This window comes from Schistocerca cancellata, chromosome 7 (genome assembly GCF_023864275.1).
Source record: "Schistocerca cancellata isolate TAMUIC-IGC-003103 chromosome 7, iqSchCanc2.1, whole genome shotgun sequence".
NCBI classification, from domain to species: Eukaryota; Metazoa; Arthropoda; class Insecta; order Orthoptera; family Acrididae; genus Schistocerca; species Schistocerca cancellata.
Window position 1 is genome coordinate 282,896,034 of NC_064632.1, and position 20,039 is coordinate 282,916,072.

At 43.2% G+C, this 20,039-nt stretch overlaps 1 protein-coding gene across 1 annotated transcript in view; it reads left to right on the forward strand.

Moving 5' to 3' along the window:
• Positions 1-20,039, forward strand: part of LOC126092734 (cell adhesion molecule 2-like) — a 275,363-nt gene that overhangs the window by 198,861 nt on the left and 56,463 nt on the right. The window lies entirely within an intron of this gene.

Sequence of the window (20,039 nt, forward strand, 5' to 3'; positions counted from 1 at the left end):
GCGCGCAGTCGGGAACCGCAGGAATGCTACGGTCGCAGGTTCGTATCCTGCCTCGGGCATGGATGTGTGTGATGTCCTTAGATTAGTTAGATTTAATTAGTTCTAAGTTCTAGGGGACTGATGACCACAGAAGTTAAGTCCCATAGTGCTCAGAGCCATTTTTTGAGCAATACAGCAGAGGAAGTGACCTGGGAAGGTTCACATGCTTTGACTGTAAATACCCTCTTACGTAATTTTAACACTTCTTCAAAATAACTTAGTTCCATATTTGGTCACTTAAGATCCATGGATTATTTGCATGATAAATTGTAATGATGTGGAGGTAGCGAAATAAAAGTCATATCTCAGATTAATTTGTAACTATGGCCACATGCTCAAGATTTATGTTTTTTTTTTAATTTTTTTAAATATATATATGAGAGTTAGTAATTCCTATATACTACCTTTCAAACATTAGAATATTAGAAACTTTCTATAGAATAGAAGCACTTGTCAAGCAGAAACTTGGAATAGAAGGAGAGATCAAGGAGAAGCCTTTTCAGTTTGCTTTAAACATTTACTTTTCTATCACTGGGTATGTGGTCAAAAATTTTGCTTGCAGCATTTTGTTTTCATCTTCGTGTTAAAGACAGTGTTATTGTGGAGTATTGATTATCATTTTTTTATTCTGATATTATAATAATCTGCATTATTGTTCCTTTTGAACTGCGGTGGATTATTGACAGCAAATTTCACAAGGGAATAAATATACTGTGAATGTAGTCAAAATGCTCAACTCATTATAAAGATCTGTGGAAGATGCTTGTTGGTACTTACTTTACGTTGCTACGCTCAGAGAACCGCGTATGGCTACTAGCAACCTATTCCACCGGACTGTAACTCCCACTTTCGGCCTCCAATCACCGCCTAGGCCATTTTGCATAAATTGTCATAGACTCTTTCTCTCCACCTTTTCTTTGGTCTCCCTAAAGGCCTTCTTCTGTAGGGAGTAAAGACTAATAGATTTTAAAGGCCCTCGATTTCTCTCCATCCAGTCGACATAAGCTGCCGAAACAAACCATTTGCTTCTCATCAGGATCACAATATTTCGCCTGATCCTCCATACTCCAGTGATTTAATCTTGTACCCGACCATTGATCTTCCTAAAGACTTGCGCCCGAGAACGAGAAGATTATTAACTTTTTCTTTCACAGCTGTACAGTGTTTTGTAAAACTGAAGTTTGAAAATCCTTGAGAAAGTGCGACATTTAAAAAGCTCATCGAAACGGAAGTACGACTGGGTACCGGTTCGGGTCCTTTCTTTTATCTCTGCTTCACTTTCAAATTCCTTGACAGGCTGCGAGATATACTGAAGCGTCAAAGAAACTGGTACAGGGACGCATGTTCAGATATATGTAAACAGACAGAATATTGCGCTGCCGTCGGCAACGCCTGTATCAGACAACAAGTGTGTATACGACAAATGTGGTGTTACAGTCGGTGCAAGAACGATGGGACACAGCGTTTCCGAGATAGCGACGAAGTGGGGATGTTCCCATACGACCACTTCACGAGTGTACCGTGAATATCACGAATCCGGTAAAACGTCAAATCTCCGACATCGCTGCGATCAAAATAGATCCTGAAAGAGCGGGACCAACGATGACTGAAGACAATCGTTCAGCGTGACAGAAGTGGAACCCGTGCGCAAATTGCTGCAGATTTCAATGATGGGCCATCAACAAGTGTCAGGTTGCGAATCATTCAATGAGTCATCGACTTGGACTTTCGGCGTCGAAGGACCACTCGTGTGCCCCTTATCACTGTATGACACAAAGCTTTATGCCTCGCCTGGGTCCGTCAACACCGACATTGGACTGGAAATATGATGCCTTGTCGGACGAGTCTCGTTTCAAATTGTATCGAGCGGATAGAAGTGTACAGATATAGAGACAACCTCATGAATCCATGGACCCTGCATGTCAGCATGGGACTGTTCAAACGGGAGGATGCTCTGCAATAGCGTGGGGCTTATGCAGGTGGAGTTATTGGGGACCCCACATACGTCTAGATACGACTCCGACAGGTGACACGTACGTAAGTATACTGATCACCTGCATCCATTCAAATGAATTGTGCATTCCTGCGGACTTGCGCAATTTCAGCAGGACAATGCGACAGCGCACACGTACAGAATTGCTACGGAGTGGCTCCAAGAACACTCTTCCGAGTTTAAACACTTTCGCTCGTCACCAAACTCCCCAGACATGAACATTATTGAGTATCTCTAGGATGCCTTGCAAAGTGCTATTCAGAAGAGATCTCCAGCCCCTCCTATTCTTTTACGGATTTATGGACAGCCGTGCAGGATTCATAGTGTCAGTTCCCTTCATCAATATTTCAGATATTAGTCGGGTCCATGCAACGTCGTGTTGCATTACTTCTGCGTTTTTGCGGGGGCCTACACGATATTAAGCAGTTGTACCAGTTTCTTTGGCTCTTCAGTGTGTATGAAGCTCAGTAAGATGAGTTCGATCAGTTTCCGGCATGTGCCCTTTATTTGGTCCCTGTCAGACATGATGCATCGTCTCTAAAGAAGGGTTGGATTCCCATTACCAGTGGATACAGTGGGTCTCTTGAATAAGAGCAAGCCCAGCTCGTTAACAGATACTCAGTCTTCGATTCACTCAGCAGGAGTCCAATCTTGCTTGCAGACACCTCCATGTCTGTGTGTGTGTGTGTGTGTGTGTGTGTGTGTGTGTGTGTGTGTGTGTTTGTGTGTGTGTATGTGTATGTCTGTGTGTGTGTGTATGTGTGTGTGTGTGTATGTGTGTGTGTTTGTGATGTGTGCGCAGTCAGTGTTTGTGCCTACCTGCGTGTGTTTATGTTTACTGTGGGGCGTTCAACGAAAATGAGTAAGAACGAGTACGGTTAAAATTTTATGAAACAAGTAAGAGTAAGTCTGACGCTATTACACTCACTCATTCCCAGCTTCATTCACGGTTACCTGCACATCCATGTAGCCTCCACGTTGTATACATCTATCTATAAAGGGAGAACTTTGAACTCCAGCGACAACAACTAGGAGGTTGTTCAGGGTTTTTTTTAGGGGTATTTTGGTTTAAGGGATGCGTGTTTTTCAGCCGATTGGCAATAAATTATATAATTTAATTGGTTCTCATCAGGCTCAACATATTTCGCCGGACCCTCTCTACCCCAATGATTTCATCCTGTACAGGACCAGTGACCTTCCTAAAGACTCTCGAAAACGAGAACGCAATTTATCTGTATCTGTACTGCTCTGAAAATATGTACATTGCAGTAAGAATGTCAGGGATGTGCAATGTGTGTCTTGCTTGTAAACGAAGTTGTTCCAGACACTAATGATACTTGGCAGGCCTGTGTGGCCGACCGGTTCTAGGCGCTACAGTCTGGCACCACGCGACCGCTACGGTCGCAGGTTCGAATCCTGCCTCGGGCCTGGATGCTTGTGAGGTCCTTAGGTTAGTTAGATTTAAGTAGTTCTAAGTTCTAAGGGACTGATGACCTCAGAAGTTAAGTCCCATAGTGCTCAGAGCCATTTGAACCATTTGTTGACAACACTAATGCCACCTTTACTCTTCGCTTTGAAACAAGCATTCAGTACTGCTCGGTTCTGTCTCGGGTTTCATTTTTCTACAGTGTCAGTTTGACGTTAACAATAGGTTTGTTTATAAATAAATCTTCTGCTAACCGTCACGACTTTTCTGTATTTTACTTTTCCTACGACGCGATTCGGAAATGATTCCCATTTTCAAGTGCGTTTTTTTGTGTGTATTAAGCCATTTCTATTGATGTTGTCAATGTGTGAGAGTCTGCTTCATTTCGTTAACTTTTACTGCAATATATAAGAAACACGCGATTGTTTAGTTGGGTATCGATTCTTTTGGTGAAGGTAGTGGTGAAATTTAGAGTAATTTGTACTTACAGTTTCCTAATTTTCCATTTGTGCAGAGTCTCACACATACTAAACTTCACACACAACTTGTTGTACACTTTATACATCAAAAATATCTTATACAGGGTGTTACAAAAAAGTACGGCCAAACTTTCAGGAAACATTCCTCACACACAAATAAAGAAAAGATGTTATGTGGACATGAGTCCGGAAACGCTTAATTTCCATGTTAGAGCTCATTTTAGTTTCGTCAGTATGTACTGTACTTCCTCGATTCACCGCCAGTTGGCCCAACTGAAGGAAGATAATGTTGACTTCGGTGCTTGTGTTGACATGCGACTCATTGCTCTACAGTACTAGCATCAAGCACATCAGTACGTAGCATCAACAGGTTAGTGTTCATCACGAATGTGGTTTTGCAGTCAGTGCAATGTTTACAAATGCGGAGTTGGGAGATGCCCATTTGACCATTTGATGTATGGATTAGCACGGGGCAATAGCCGTGGCGCGGTACGTTTGTATCGAGACAGATTTCCAGAACGAAGGTGTCCCGACAGGAAGACGTTCGAAGCAATTGATCGCCGTCTTAGGAAGCACGGAACATTCCAGTCTATGACTCGCGACTGGGGAAGACCTAGAACGACGAGGACACCTGCAATGGACGAGGCAATTCTTCGTGCAGTTCACAATAACCCTAATGTCAGCGTCAGAGAAGTTGCTGCTGTACAAGGTAACATTGACCACGTCACTCTACGGAGAGTGGTACAGGAGAACCAGTTGTTTCCGTACCATGTACAGCGTGTGCAGGCACTATCAGCAGCTGATTGGACTCCACGGGTACACTACTGCGAATGGTTCATCCATCAATGTGTCAATACTCATTTCAGTGTAAATGTTCTCTTTGCGGATGATGCTTCATTCCAACGTGATCAAATTGTAAATTTTCACAATCAACATGTGTGGGCTGACGAGAATCCGCACGCAATTGTGCAATCACGTCATCAACACAGATTTTCTGTGAACGTTTGGGCAGGCATTGTTGGTGATGTCTTGATTGGGCCCCATGTTCTTCCACCTACGTTCAATGGAGCACGTTATCATGATTTCATACGAGATACTCTACCTGTGCTGCTAGAACATGTGCCTTTACAAGTACGGCACAACATGTGGTTTATGCACGATGGAGCTCCTGCACATTTCTGTCGAAGTGTTCGTACGCTTCTCAACAACAGATTCGGTGACCGGTGGAGTGGTAGAGGCGCACCAATTCCATGGCCTCCACGCTCTCCTGACATCAACCCTCTTGACTTTCATTTATGGGGGCATTTGAAAGCTCTTGTCTACGCAACCCCGGTACCAAATGTAGAGACTCTTCGTGCTCGTATTGTGGACGGCTGTGATACAATGCGCCATTCTCCAGGGCTGCATTAGCGCATCAGAGATTCCATGCGACGGAGGGTGGATGCATGTATCCTCGCTAACGGAGGACATTTTGAACATTTCCTGTAACAAAGTGTTTGAAGTCACGCTGGTACGTTCTGTTGCTGTGTGTTTCCATATCATGATTAATGTGATTTGAATAGAAGTAATAAAATGAGCTCTAACATGGAAAGTAAGCGTTTCTGGACACATGTCCACATAACATTTTTTTTTGTTTCTTTGTGTGTGAGGAATGTTTCCTGAAAGTTTGGCCGTACCTTTTTGTAACACCCTGTATAAACAAAACAGCCGGCCATGGTAGCCGCGCGGTTCTAGGCGCTTCAGTCCGGAACCGCGCGACTGCTACGGTCGCAGGTTCGAATCCTGCATCGGTCATGGATGTGTGTGATGTACAGCAAGAAAGGAAGAATGAATAGATTGTTGGTGTAAATAACGATCGCCCTCCTTTACCTCCTCTGCATTACTTCAGATGACGTCTCACTGAGCACATTTGTTCTGTGCACGCAGTACACGTGAGGTGCCTAGTTGTTTCCACTGCACTGTGTGGAATACGAAGGTTCTGTTCTAGTTCACTAACCTGCTGTCTTCAAGTTGATGTCCCCAGCGCAGAAAACAGCACGCAGGTCGTAGGTTCTTTATCTCGAGGCAGAAACTGACTTTTAGCGACATTCTGTTCTTAAATAATGTATCACTTCTTTGTGATGCCACACGAGAAGACTACATGATCTTAATACAACACCTTCTGATACAGTAAAGTACATGATCAAACACAATATTACCGAAAATGTATCTTTACACTATTTGTGGCACGCGTCTGTGCCTCATGACTACCGGAGTGAATCTTTTAATACTGAATACTGGCAAACACATCCTACGATAGACAACATGTCTGTTCTTCTCGACTGCCTAATCCAGAGTGACGAACAGCCCGAAACACTTCGCGCGCCATACCAAAAAAGGCGTGACCCGAACGCTTCCGAAGTGCTTCGGCTGCAATTTCGTCAGTCTTTTGTTTTTGATTTAAATTGTTTTTAATAATTCTAAAATGACTGATTGATAGTGAGCTGTTGAGAGATATTTATATTAAAAAGTGAAGTCATTCCAATGAGTACTTTAACTAATAGTAATAATAACTATACTTTAACGTTTCGGTACCCTTGCTCCGTACACAGCAGCCAATCACAGAGCGGTAGCATTATGCAGGCGGTCTTTCTCACGGGAATGGTACCGAATCTAACATCTGTCACTGGTACCTCACACCACATTTCGACACCTATATACTTCTTGCATCTCGACTGCTCTGGAAACAGCTTCTTGGAGCCTAATGTGGTGGCTGACTAAGCCAGAAATATTACAGATGTCCTTAGGTTAGTTAGGTTTAAGTGTTCTAAGATCTAGGGGACTGATGACCTCAGATGTTAAGTCCCATAGGGCTCAGAGACATTGAACCAAAACAGTTGCAAAGATCTTCTTACAGGTAGTCGACAGAAATAACATTATAGGTCTTCCAAAGATTATGATATGCTTTTGTAGAGAGGCTATTTAACTTAACAATTTGGCTCATAAATTACTTATATAGATTTTACGTCTTATTTCTATGTTTTACTATTTTTATTTAAGTATACTATCGAAACATCTGAAGAAATTCATTGCTTCACTTTGAAGTTTTCCTTTAAAATATTTTATCTTCATATTTTCTGTAATGTGAATATATCTCCAGTTCTTCTAGCAAATCCGTTTTATGTCCTTTATTTAGTCGGTGGAGTACTTTGACATTTTGCTCTATTTTTCCAAATGGGTGTCCTGTATTATGTATGTGTGTAGCTATTGCTGACGTAGTGTGTTTGTTGTGTGTGTAGGCTTTGATGTACTCTGTGTACCTTGTGTTGAAATTTCGGCCTGTTTGCCCTAGGTAGAACATGGAGCATTCCTGGCATGTTACCTATGTGGATCATGATTACACTTTATATTATGTATTAGTTTCTGTTGTAGTTTATTAGATGTAGAAAACACAATTTTTACTTTGTGATTTCTGAAAATATTTGCAGTCTTCTGTGATACATTGCCTATGTATGGACTACAAGATATACCATTAGAAAACTGTAAGTACAAACTATTCTAAATTTCGCCACTACCTGCACCAAAAGAATCGATACCCAACTAAAAAATCGCGTGTTTCTTATATATTGCAGTAAAAGTCAACGAAGTGAAGCAGACTCTCACACATTGACAACATCAATAGAAATGGCTTAATACATACAAAAAAACACACTTGAAAATGGGAATCGTTTCCCGAAACGCATCGTGCGAAAAGTAAAATAAAGAAAAATTGTGACTGGTACCAGAAGATTTATTTATAAACAAACCTACTGTCTTCACAGTCGCAGGCCTTCAAAAACCATTTATGATGGACCAAATGAGATTTGACGTTGACACTGATACCCAGCAGTATGTTTGGGCTTTTCATGAAAAAGCCTCTTGTATGGGTAATCTGAGTGCAGTGGATAAGCGCCACGGCTTGCCAAACGACCGGATGTGTGGGCTGCGTGCAGATCGAGGATAGTCCTGTGTCGGCTTCGCTCCGTCCTCCTCTGATGTACCCCGTAAACGGCGACATTTCATTTAGCACTACGGTGTGGCATTTTTCAGTCGGCACAACTCGCTTCACTTCAGCTGGTTCGGGTGCCAGTGCTGTTTCCCTTCGCTGTTTATTCGTGGTATTTACACAAAAATAGTCAGTCTAGCGATATATAATCAAAACCTATCAAAAACGAACGGAAATGACAGAAGACAGGGATGAGTACTCCCAATATCTGTTGTTTTTTTTAATTGTATGGTGATTTTATACAATATACAGTTGATATAATGCAAATGGTTTTATACAATATATATATATATATATATATATATATATATATATATATATATATATATATATACTCCTGGAAATGGAAAAAAGAACACATTGACACCGGTGTGTCAGACCCACCATACTTGCTCCGGACACTGCGAGAGGGCTGTACAAGCAATTATCACACGCACGGCACAGCGGACACACCAGGAACCGCGGTGTTGGCTGTCGAATGGCGCTAGCTGCGCAGCATTTGTGCACCGCTGCCGTCAGTGTCAGCCAGTTTGCCGTGGCATACGGAGCTCCATCGCAGTCTTTAACACTGGTAGCATGCCGCGACAGCGTGGACGTGAACCGTATGTGCAATTGACGGACTTTGAGCGAGGGCGTATAGTGGGCATGCGGGTGGCCGGGTGGACGTACTGCGGAATTGCTCAACACGTGGGGCGTGAGGTCTCCACAGTACATCGATGTTGTCGCCAGTGGTCGGCGGAAGGTGCACGTGCCCGTCGACCTGGGACCGGACCGCAGTGGCGCACGGATGCACGCCAAGACCGTAGGATCCTACGCAGTGCCGTAGGGGACCGCACCGCCACTTCCCAGCAAATTAGGGACACTGTTGCTCCTGGGGTATCGGCGAGGACCATTCGCAACCGTCTCCATGAAGCTGGGCTACGGTCCCGTACACCGTTAGGCCGTCTTCCGCTCACGCCCCAACATCGTGCAGCCCGCCTCCAGTGGTGTCGCGACAGGCGTGAATGGAGAGACGAATGGAGATGTGTCGTCTTCAGCGATGAGAGTCGCTTCTGCCTTGGTGCCAATGATGGTCGTATGCGTGTTTGGCGCCGTGCAGGTGAGCGCCACAATCAGGACTGCATACGACCGAGGCACACAGGGCCAACACCCGGCATCATGGTGTGGGGAGCGATCTCCTACACTGGCCGTACACCACTGGTGATCGTCGAGGGGACACTGAATAGTGCACGGTACATCCAAACCGTCATCGAACCCATCGTTCTACCATTCCTAGACCGGCAAGGGAACTTGCTGTTCCAACAGGACAATGCACGTCCGCATGTATCCCGTGCCACCCAACGTGCTCTAGAAGGTGTAAGTCAACTACCCTGGCCAGCAAGATCTCCGGATCTGTCCCCCATTGAGCATGTTTGGGACTGGATGAAGCGTCGTCTCACGCGGTCTGCACGTCCAGCACGAACGCTGGTCCAACTGAGGCGCCAGGTGGAAATGGCATGGCAAGCCGTTCCACAGGACTACATCCAGCATCTCTACGATCGTCTCCATGGGAGAATAGCAGCCTGCATTGCTGCGAAAGGTGGATATACACTGTACTAGTTCCGACATTGTGCATGGTCTGTTGCCTGTGTCTATGTGCCTGTGGTTCTGTCAGTGTGATCATGTGATGTATATGACCCCAGGAATGTGTCAATAAAGTTTCCCCTTCCTGGGACAATGAATTCACGGTGTTCTTATTTCAATTTCCAGGAGTGTATGTATGATATTAGACCAGATTAAACCTTCAAGTCAAGTCATCGGGAATTCCAGGGTATGAATGAAGTGGACAGCGTTGGACTAAATGATCAATTGTCTGCTCTTCTTGATTACATTCACACATTGGTGAATTGATCCATCCCCACCAAAGATTCCTCGATAGGTCAAAACCTTTTGGCTTCTTTGTGGGATCAAGGTGATGAGCTCTTGTTCCCAATGTTTTCCTTGACCATTCATGCTTCCAGCTTTCATTTAGATCAAAACCATCCGCGATTTAGATCAAAACCATCCTGCAGTGATACTTGCTGGTCTTCGTGATCGCAGTCATGCTGTGGCGAATGACAGAATTCCTGGTGTAGTGGTAGAGAAGGTGATGCAGAGATTTTCTTGGCCTCCCTCAGTAGAGCTTGTGAAGACAAATGTGAACTAGAAATTGAATTAATAAAAAAACAACTATGGTAAATGGTTATAACATCTCTATAGAAGACACCCTAAAACACTCAATAGTGGCAAACCAATCACTTCACAAGGAACAAAAAGAAACGAACATCTTCCATACAATCCTATTATTAGGTAACATTTCATATCAGATTGCCAATGTCTTCAAAAGAAAAGACATAAGCACATCCTTTACCACAGACAACAAGATTGGACCGAAGTTACCGACCAAAATCAACACATGAAGCCCACATCGTCGCATAGGTCTGTATAAAACTGAATGTTTGGACTGTGACTGCTTCTACATAGGACATGAAAGCAAATCATTTGAGATTAGAGTCATAGAACACATGGCAGATCCAAAAAACAAAAAATACCACACATTAGTAATAGCCATCCACCTGCATGAAACAAAACACCATGTTAACAACATAAGTATCAGCTCAGAAGTTAAGACCCATAGTGCTCAGAGCCATTTGAACCAAGTAAGTATTACCCAGCAAACATTCTACAGCGTAGTCAAAACAACCGTGGCAACATGTGGGCAGAAATCATCTAGCAACAGAATGATGACGTCTGTCAACATCGCTGAACGTTTGGATCTGATTGAGCGCTTCAATTTTTACAAAACGTTCGACTGCCGCTGTGCATTAATTATGGCGTCGTGTTCCAGAAAGTCAATGAGCACCGGGTCCTTGCAGCTTCCCCAAATCGATTGTTTCGCGTAAACACAAGCGCACACGAACGCGTGATGCGTTCGCTATACACAGCAGACATACGGGTGTGAATTTCGCTTCTGGGCACTCCTTCTGCAATCAAAAGCCGCACTACACCTCGCTGTTCCTCCTTCCCGGCCCCCACAGTGAAGTCAAACGCACACAGGACTCTCTGACCTCTTGTTGAGCACATCTAAGAGGCAAGGGACACAGCGGTTACGTCTACGCTGTTGCTTCCCGATTCCCAATACGGGGAACTTTATAAGCACATGTACTAGCGTTACCATGGTCTTTAAACATCCTGTCTCGTTTTCATTTGACTGCTCCTTACATATCCTGGTTTTCGAGCTGCATAAGGGCTCGTTCGAGCTAGACTGTGCAGGCGTTTGGCAACAGAATCAGAGACAGGTGGCCTAAGCCATCCTTCTGTAGTAAAAGTAGTAAAACTATAAGACAAGAGAGAGACAGAGGCAGACAGTATGAAGCTGTCTGATATGTTCCAGAACTGGAGTGGGAGAGAGCGAAAAGACTGGGCTTAGCACTCCAATACGCTGCCAGCAACCACAACGTGACTCCATCCTCACACCTCCTATTGGTTAAGAGCGGTGGCACATGTTTTGGTTTCATCCGCAAAGTACCGGAAACAGTTCCGTATGCTGACGCCACGGTTATACCTGGCACTTCGGTACTGTGCGATTTTACGCTGACAACATGGTTGAATGACATATGAAAAAATTCAGAATGAAGTTTTGTACCGAATTCGTGAAACTGGCGGAACAGCCTAGCCGTCCTATACAGCCAAGCTTCTCTACTGTACCAAAGTGTATTAACGCTTCATTTTCTTTCGATGTGGGAATGGGTGGAAGATTTGTACAAACGTCCACGGTTATTGTTGTTGTGGTCTTCAGTCTAAAGACCTCTTCTTCAACTGACATTTGTTCTGGCATTTTTGTTTTCACTTTGTTGATCCGGAAACTTCTATGATATTCTCCAGTTGTTTTTTTACCCTCCATAGTGTAACCAATAGAAAGAAGCCTTCTTACCTTGTAAATTTCTGCTTAGTAACCCGAGGGTCTGATGCTTAATAGTATTCTTAGCTACAGCTGTAGAACGGAGAGTAATTATAAAGTCTTAAATATTGTGATGTTTCGAATGAGCTGTTTAGCTTACCTCTAAGATGCTAGAAGTCTGTTCCCCGGTGACCTGCAGGTAAGGAAACCCCCATAAAAGCACGCAAGTTTAAAAAACACTTAAAAGCATGGTTACACAACACAAATGGGCTCATATAACTTCAAAAAGGGAAACTAGCGGTCACCATAATAATTTGGTTATTACCATAAGACATCAGACAATTGATTTACCCACTGAACCAAACATACAAATATTTAACAAGTGAAGAAAGGATATAATTATGACTGCAGCCTCGGTACAGGTAGGTGGACACATGAAAGCTTAACACAGAACTGCGAAAATTGTCAGTGATTTAAAGAAAAAACCCCAGAGAAGCAAGTACGAACACCAAAGGATAGGCCTACGTGCATTATGGTGGCAAACAGCTGGCTGTAAAAGATAAAACTGCGCATTTAAATTAGCTTCGCATTCCCCTCTGCTTGGTAACTGCATACCGGCTCATGCTTACTATTCTTAAATCGTGTGAGTGTGAAGAAGGGTTCAAATGGCTCTGAGCACTATGGGACTTAACATCTATGGTCATCAGTCCCCTAGAACTTAGAACTACTTAAACCTAACTAACCTAAGGACAGCACACAACACCCAGCCATCACGAGGCAGAGAAAATCCCTGACCCCGCTGGGAATCGAACCCGGGAACCCGGGCGTGGGAAGCGAGAACGCTACCGCACGACCACGAGATGCGGGCTGTGAGTGTGAAAGACAGCGGCAGTTGCATCAGGATATTCTGAGCCCAGGTAGACCTCTGCGCTCTGCTCTAAGTCGGAGACATCGCTCTCTGTCTGCAACGACTCCTCGATCTCCCTGAAGCAAGTGCTTTCTTCGATCGCTCAGCAGCAAGTGTTTTCTGACTTGACCCTCCGAAACTTAGCTGGCTCTACCAGGTTAGGAACCACGCTGGCCAATAGCATCAGACCTCTACGAGTTTCAACCAACAATAATGTTATAAACAAGTTTTACAAATTCCTACTATCATGGATGTAGTCATGTTTAATGGTATAGCATGGAATGGAAGGCAGAAAATCTCTACCACTACATGGGAGGTTTCCAACCCCACCCAAGCTTGTATGCATACATATCTGGGAAATCGCACCTTTTACCGAAATAATTATTGTGAACCAATCACAGTCTCTGTTACTACGAATGTAAATGAACACTCCTTCGTGACATGGCCGCAGACAACAGGCGATCCCAGGGTCTCAAAGTTTTGGTTGCTTCACCTGGCTTCCAGGTCTTTATCTCGCCAAAAGGATTCCTTCTAGTGTCTTGCACAATGCAGTTTTTACAGCACGCAGTCCCTCCCGCTATGCACCTGCTGTCCATTACTTGCTCTGGGGCTGCTTTCAGTGCTGAAGAAGTTAATGACACTCTGGTCCTTTTAAGGGGGGCAGGACGTAAAAAAATTTAAAAAATCGATTTTTTAGGAAATATGCTTATTTTGTAGCGCACATCTTCCTGAATAATATGATGTATAAAACATATACAGGGTGAGTCACCTAACAGTACCACTGGATATATTTCGTAAACCACATCAAATACTGACGAATCGATTCCACAGACCGAACGTGAGGAGAGGGGCTAGTGTAATTGGTTAATATAAACCATAACAAAATACACGGAAGTATGTTTTTTAACACAAACCTACGTTTTTTTTAAATGGAACCCCGTTAGTTTTGTTAGCACATCTGATCATATAAACACATACGTAATCAGTGCCGTTCGTTGCACTGTAAAATGTTAATTACATCGGGAGATATTGTAACCTAAAGTTGACGCTTGAGTACCACTCCTCCGCTGTTCGATAGTGTGTATCGGAGAGCACCGAATTACGTAGTGATCCAAAGGGAACGGTGATGGACCTTAGGTACAGAAGAGGGGTGAGGTACACGTACACACGTGGTTTCCGTTTTCAATTACGGAGTGGAATAGAGTGTGTCCCGACATGTCAGGCCAATAGATGTTCAATGTGGTGGCCATCATTTGCTGCACACAATTGCAATCTCTGGCGTAATGAATGTCGTACACGCCGCAGTACTTCTGGTGTAATGTCGCCGCAGGCTGCCACAATACGTTGTTTCATATCCTCTGGGGTTGTGGGCACATCACGGTACAGATTCTCCTTTAACGTACCCCACAAAAGAAGTCCAGAGGTGTAAGATCAGGAGGGCTCGCCGACCGTAGCCCGTGTTTGTTACAACACCCAACTGAACGTCGGAGGTTTCAAGCGTCAACTTTAGGTTACAATAACTCCGGTAATTAATGTTTTACAATGCAACAAACGGCACTTATTACGTATTTGTTTATATGTTTAGATGTGCTACCAAAACTAACGTGGTTCCATTTAAAAAAACGTAGGTTTGTGTTAAAAAACTTACTTCCGTGCATTTTTGTATGGTTTGTATTAAACAATTACACTAGCCCCTCTCCTCACGTTCGGTCTGTGGAATCGGTTCGTTAGTATTTGATGTGTTTTACGAAATATATCCAGCGGTAACGTTAGGTGACTCACCCTGTATATTTGAGGAGTTATAGGGTACGTAATTTGGCCTAAGTGTATGAAGGTGCATCGCCATGCCCCTCTGTCATACCTAAGTGTATTTCGCTCTGTAGAATTCGACTATTGTGCAGAAGTTAGAATGTGTGGGACATGTACAGAAAAGATTTGGCACTAGACTTAGAAGGCTGAGACAAGATTTGTCAGGAAAAAAATTAGCTGATAGGAAGGGAATAAAAGGGAGAGGGCGGCTGATGGATGCAGAAATTGACAAACTACAAACACATTATGGTTTGGCAATAAGAAGGAACACAGAGGACTTGAAAAATATGAAGCAAGCAGTTTGGGCCTTATACTTCCACAAAATGTCCACAGACAATAACCCTATCCACAACCTATGCCCAAAGGGAAGTGAATCATTGTGTGGCTGCCAAAGGTCAATTGCTGGTGGTGAAGAACATCATCATAGGAATTCTCTACCAATTGCTGTAATGGAAGCCATCAAACCTATATTCAGGGACCTTGCAAATGAAAACTTACTGAAGAAATGCCTTCATGGTGGTACCCAAAACCCAAATGAAAGTTTTAACCAATGTGTATGGGAAAGATTTCCAAAAACCGTTTTTGTGGGAAGAAATGCACTTGCTATTATTATTTATGATGCAGTTTCATGTTTTAATGATGGTTTGCAAAGCACGAAATATGTATTAGAGAAAATATGTATTAGATAAAATGGGAACTGTATCAAAGCTTTGTATTCGATAGACAAAGAGCGTGGAGTGAAAGCAGATAAATCATTTTTGGAGGTCATAAAATCAAGAAGAGTGCATCATAGGAATGTGAAGAGGAAGGAAACTTATATTGAAAACGAAAAATAACCTGCTTATGGTGCTGGAGAGTTATAAAACTATGCGAAATACAAGCAGAAACTTTAACGGCCATTTTCCGAAAAACACAATTTTCTGTACTTAGGAATATATAGAATCTAAAATAAATATCCTATTACTGTCAAACTTGGTGTGCTTATTAAACACAAACTCCTTAATGCAAAACTCTAGAATTTTCCAAATGTATTAAAAATTTGGTAAAAATTGGGATAATTAACTATAAAACTTGAGTTTAAAATGTAATAACTCAGTCATATTTCATAAATTAAATAAATTCCAGAGTTTAATAGTCCTTTAGGTATGCTGTATATGCTGTGGAAAATTCATTGAAGAATCTCACTTACTTATGAAGAAAAGTGTACCTAAAGCACTTAATGCAGCCAATGGTAACGGAAAAAATGGTCGAATTTTACATATAAAACAAATTGCCTTTTTTCAAGTTTTTCAACGTCCATTGCTATCAGTGTGAATCCTGAATACTTCTTGGTCATTCTGACAAATTTTTATGAATTTATTTGTAAAAGTATAGACAGTGGAAATTAAAATGTCCTGTGGTGCCTCTCCTGCTATAAGTCGGCCCATTTGACGTCGTACCCCCCTTCAGGTAACTTCCATCTCTTGAGACAGAGCTAAAGAAAGTATCTAAGGCTGCAGAAGGAAACAGGTTCCTCTCATCATAGTAAAAGGAAATAGGAAGGACTAATCATCTGTGCAATCATTGACAATAGCAAATATTGTCTACAGTTATCATGTAGCGTTGAACATCATCACCCCGAAAAAATAAAGTAACGTAATGAATGTTCCATTTATTTGCAGGCACATGCCTGACTCTTGATACGCACGGAATTGCGCATGCCAAATTTATGTATCATGATCCTAACGCAAAAAAAAGAAGTCATAGCCCTTTGATGAAATGAAGTACTGTACTGTAATTTGTGCATTTGAAGGGAAATAACGCTACTACAATACTTGCCGATTTAGTGGTTGGCTCTGAGCACTATGGGACTCAACATCTTAGGTCATAAGTCCCCTAGAACTAAGAACTACTTAAACCTAACTAACCTAAGGACATCACACACACCCATGCCCGGGGCAGGATTCGAACCTGCGACCGTAGGAGTCCCGCGGTTCCGGACTGCAGCGCCAGAACCGCTAGACCACCGCGGCCGGCCCGATTTAGTGAGTCTACAACATGAGTACACTATCATATGACCGACAGCAGACACTTCCAGTGTGGTCAGACGCGTCTCAGTGATGGAAAAGGAAGTTACAGGTCATCTTTCTGTGAATAACTGGGAATCACAAGAGAAATGGAGTCCTGGTGCTCGAAGAGCAACTGAAAACCAGTAATGGATCAGTTTTCAACCCCTTTTACGATATAATGTGATTTTCACTTTCCAGCTAAGTGTGCGCTGATATGAAACTTCCTGGCAGATTAAAACTGTGTGCCGAATCGAGACTCGAAGTCAGGCTCTTTGCCTTTCGCAGGACAGTGCTCTACTGATTGAGCTACCCAAGGACGACTCACGGTTCGCGGGGGAGCTTCTGTAACATGCAAATACAGTGGGCCACTTCACAAAGGCTTAAGTGTACAGGAACACGTAACACACAACAGTGTTGGGAGTGGCAGCTGTCAGGTATGACAGCAATGCGAGATGCTCTGTACATGGCTGATTTTAAGTGACCGATGACTGAACTGCGGCAGGCGACGTGTTTTGTAGCTCTGAATTTACGCTCGTGTCCTAACCTATTCACAACATCGTGATGTGCAGTGTATCCGAGAATATGGGCCTCGACAGCATTATTAATCACTCTGCTTTGTTCACGTGATTAAAGCTGACGACTACGAGCAAACTCAAGAAAGAAAATTTTCAGTTTCAGCACTAAAAGCAAACTGTAATTTCTCGCTTTCATTGGTTACCTGGAACTATCCTCACAATGGTTGCAATTCCAAGCGATGAGCAGTCCTGATTGGCAGTTTATAGACAGAAAAAATGATAGGAAGAAAAAATAAAAGCAAATAAAGTCAATACGAATTGTTGGATGAAAGGTCTGACTGTCTCGCAAAAATATATTTTTTCATATAATCCAAACATGTTTCAACATCTCTGTGCCATCATCAGTGGATCTTCTTTTACTCAAATCTGTGAAATGTGAACATTTTAAAGTGAAAACTGATCTATGGAAATTAACCCAAAAGTTTTTGTTTGTTTATGTCGTTACTTACCTTAGTTTTATATTATACGGTTATGCGGCACCATTTTTAAATTATCATGTACTGGTAGATCGTCATCTGCAATCAGATGTGTTAATGTGAATTTAATTGGCGGACTAAGACAACGCTTTATGTTTAAACGTAATTTTGTTGTGTCTAATATTTCGCGCATATATTTGGTATTCCTTACGTTTTGCTTTGGCAGACCCTTTTCTTCCGCACACAAATATTACACATGTTTTGCAGAATTATGTTTGTAACAAACACTTTTCATTTTAATAAGTTTCATTAAAGATTTGAATAAAGGAAAACCTACTGATAATGGCAAGGTGGTGCTTAAATATGTCAGATCATACGAAAAAATAATGTTTTGCCTAACAGGTGGACCTAATAACCAATAATTTTAACTGCAATCACGAAAAATGCAAGAGCAGGAAATCCTAATGAATAAAGTCAGTAAGATGTTGAAAAAGAGATGACAAAGGATAAAAAATAAAATTACTCTTAAACCAGTTGATTCCATAGCAATAATAATCAAAATCATTTTGATAAAGATTTTAAAATAAAAAGAAAGATATCACCTGACGAGATTCGGATCCACAAGAGGACCGTCTTTTAACCACTACACTACACTACGCCACCACGTCATGTTACCATACTGTATTTATTCCCCTACAGAACCAGCCACAACGATGATTTGCTGCCTTCATCACGTTCGTCCCCATGCAATGACGTCCCTTTTGTGATCAAAAGTATTCGACCACTTTTCTGAAAATGAATTACAAAGTTCGTGGCGTCCTCCATCGGTAATGCTGGAATTCAGTACGGTATTGGCCCACCCTTAGCCTTGATGACAGATTCCACTCTCGCAGGCATACGTTCAACCAGGTGCTGGAAGGTTTCTTGGGGACTCGCAACCCATTCTTCACGGAGTGCTGCACTGACGAGAGGTATCGACGTCGGTCAGTGAGGCCTGGCACGAAGTCGGCGTTCTGTTGGATTCAGGTCAGGACTCTGTGCAGGCCAGTCCATTACAGGGATGTTATTGTCATGTAACCACTCCGTCATAAGCCGTGCATTATGAACAGGTGCTCGATCGTGTTGAAAGATGCAATCGCCATCCCCGAGTTGCTCATCAACAGTGGGAAGCGAGAAGGTGCTTAAATCATCAATGCAGGCCTATGCTGTGATGGTGCTACGCAAAACAAGAAGGGGTGCAAGCCCCCTCCATGAAAAACACGACCACACCATAACATCACTGCCCCAGAATTTTACTGTTGTCACTACACACTCTGGCAGATGACGTTCACCGGGCTTTCGCCATACCCACACCCTGCCGTCGGATCGCCACATTGTGTACCGTGATTCATCACTCCACACAATATTTTTTCAGTGTTCAATCGTCCAATGTTTTACGCTACCTCACACCAAGCGAGGCGTCGTTTGACGTTTACCGGCGTGATGTGTGGCTTATGAGCAGCCCCTCGACCATGAAATCCAAGTTTTCTCACCTCCCGCCTAACTGTCATAGAACTTGCAGTGGATCCTGATACAGTTTGGAATTCCTGTGTGATGTCATATGCCTACGGCCTCCCGTCGGGTAGACTGTTCACCGGGTGCAAGTCTTTCGATTTGACGCCACTGCGGCGACTTGCGCGTCGATGCGGATGAAATGATGATGATTAGGAGAACACAACACCCTGTCCCTGAGCAGAGGAAATCTTCGATCCAGCCGGGAATCGAACCCGGGCCCTTAGGGTTGATATTCAGTCGCGCTGACCACTCAGCTACCGGGGGGCGGACTCCTGTGTGATGGTCTGGATAGATGTCTTCCTATTACACATTACGACCCTGTTGGCGGTCTCTGTCAGTCAACAGACGAGGTCGGCCTGTTAGCTTTTGTGCTGCACGTGTCACTTCACGTTTCGGCTACACTGTCATATCGAAAACAGTGGACCCAGGGATGTTTAGGAGTGTGGAAATCTCGCGTAGAGACGTATGACACAAGTGGCAACCAATCACCTGGCCACGTTCGAAGTCCGTGAATTCCGCGGAGCACCCCATTGTGCTCTCTCATGACGTCTAATGACTACTGAAGTCGCTGATATGGAGTACCTGGCAGCACAGTGCACCTAATATGAAAAACGTGTGTTTTTGGGGGTGTCCGGATAGATTACATAGTATATGAAGCTTCTCTAGTGTACAGCTTCTGCGATGGTAATAATTACATGTGAATCGCAGCTTGTGTGCAAGTATCCAGTAGCGTTAGTGCTGTGCCTGAATCGTCCTTATTTCGTTACTTCGTTGTGCGTGTGTTATTTGTGATGTGGTTATCGTTTCCGATGAAATGCGAAATAAAATGGCCAAATCCAGGTTCTGGGAT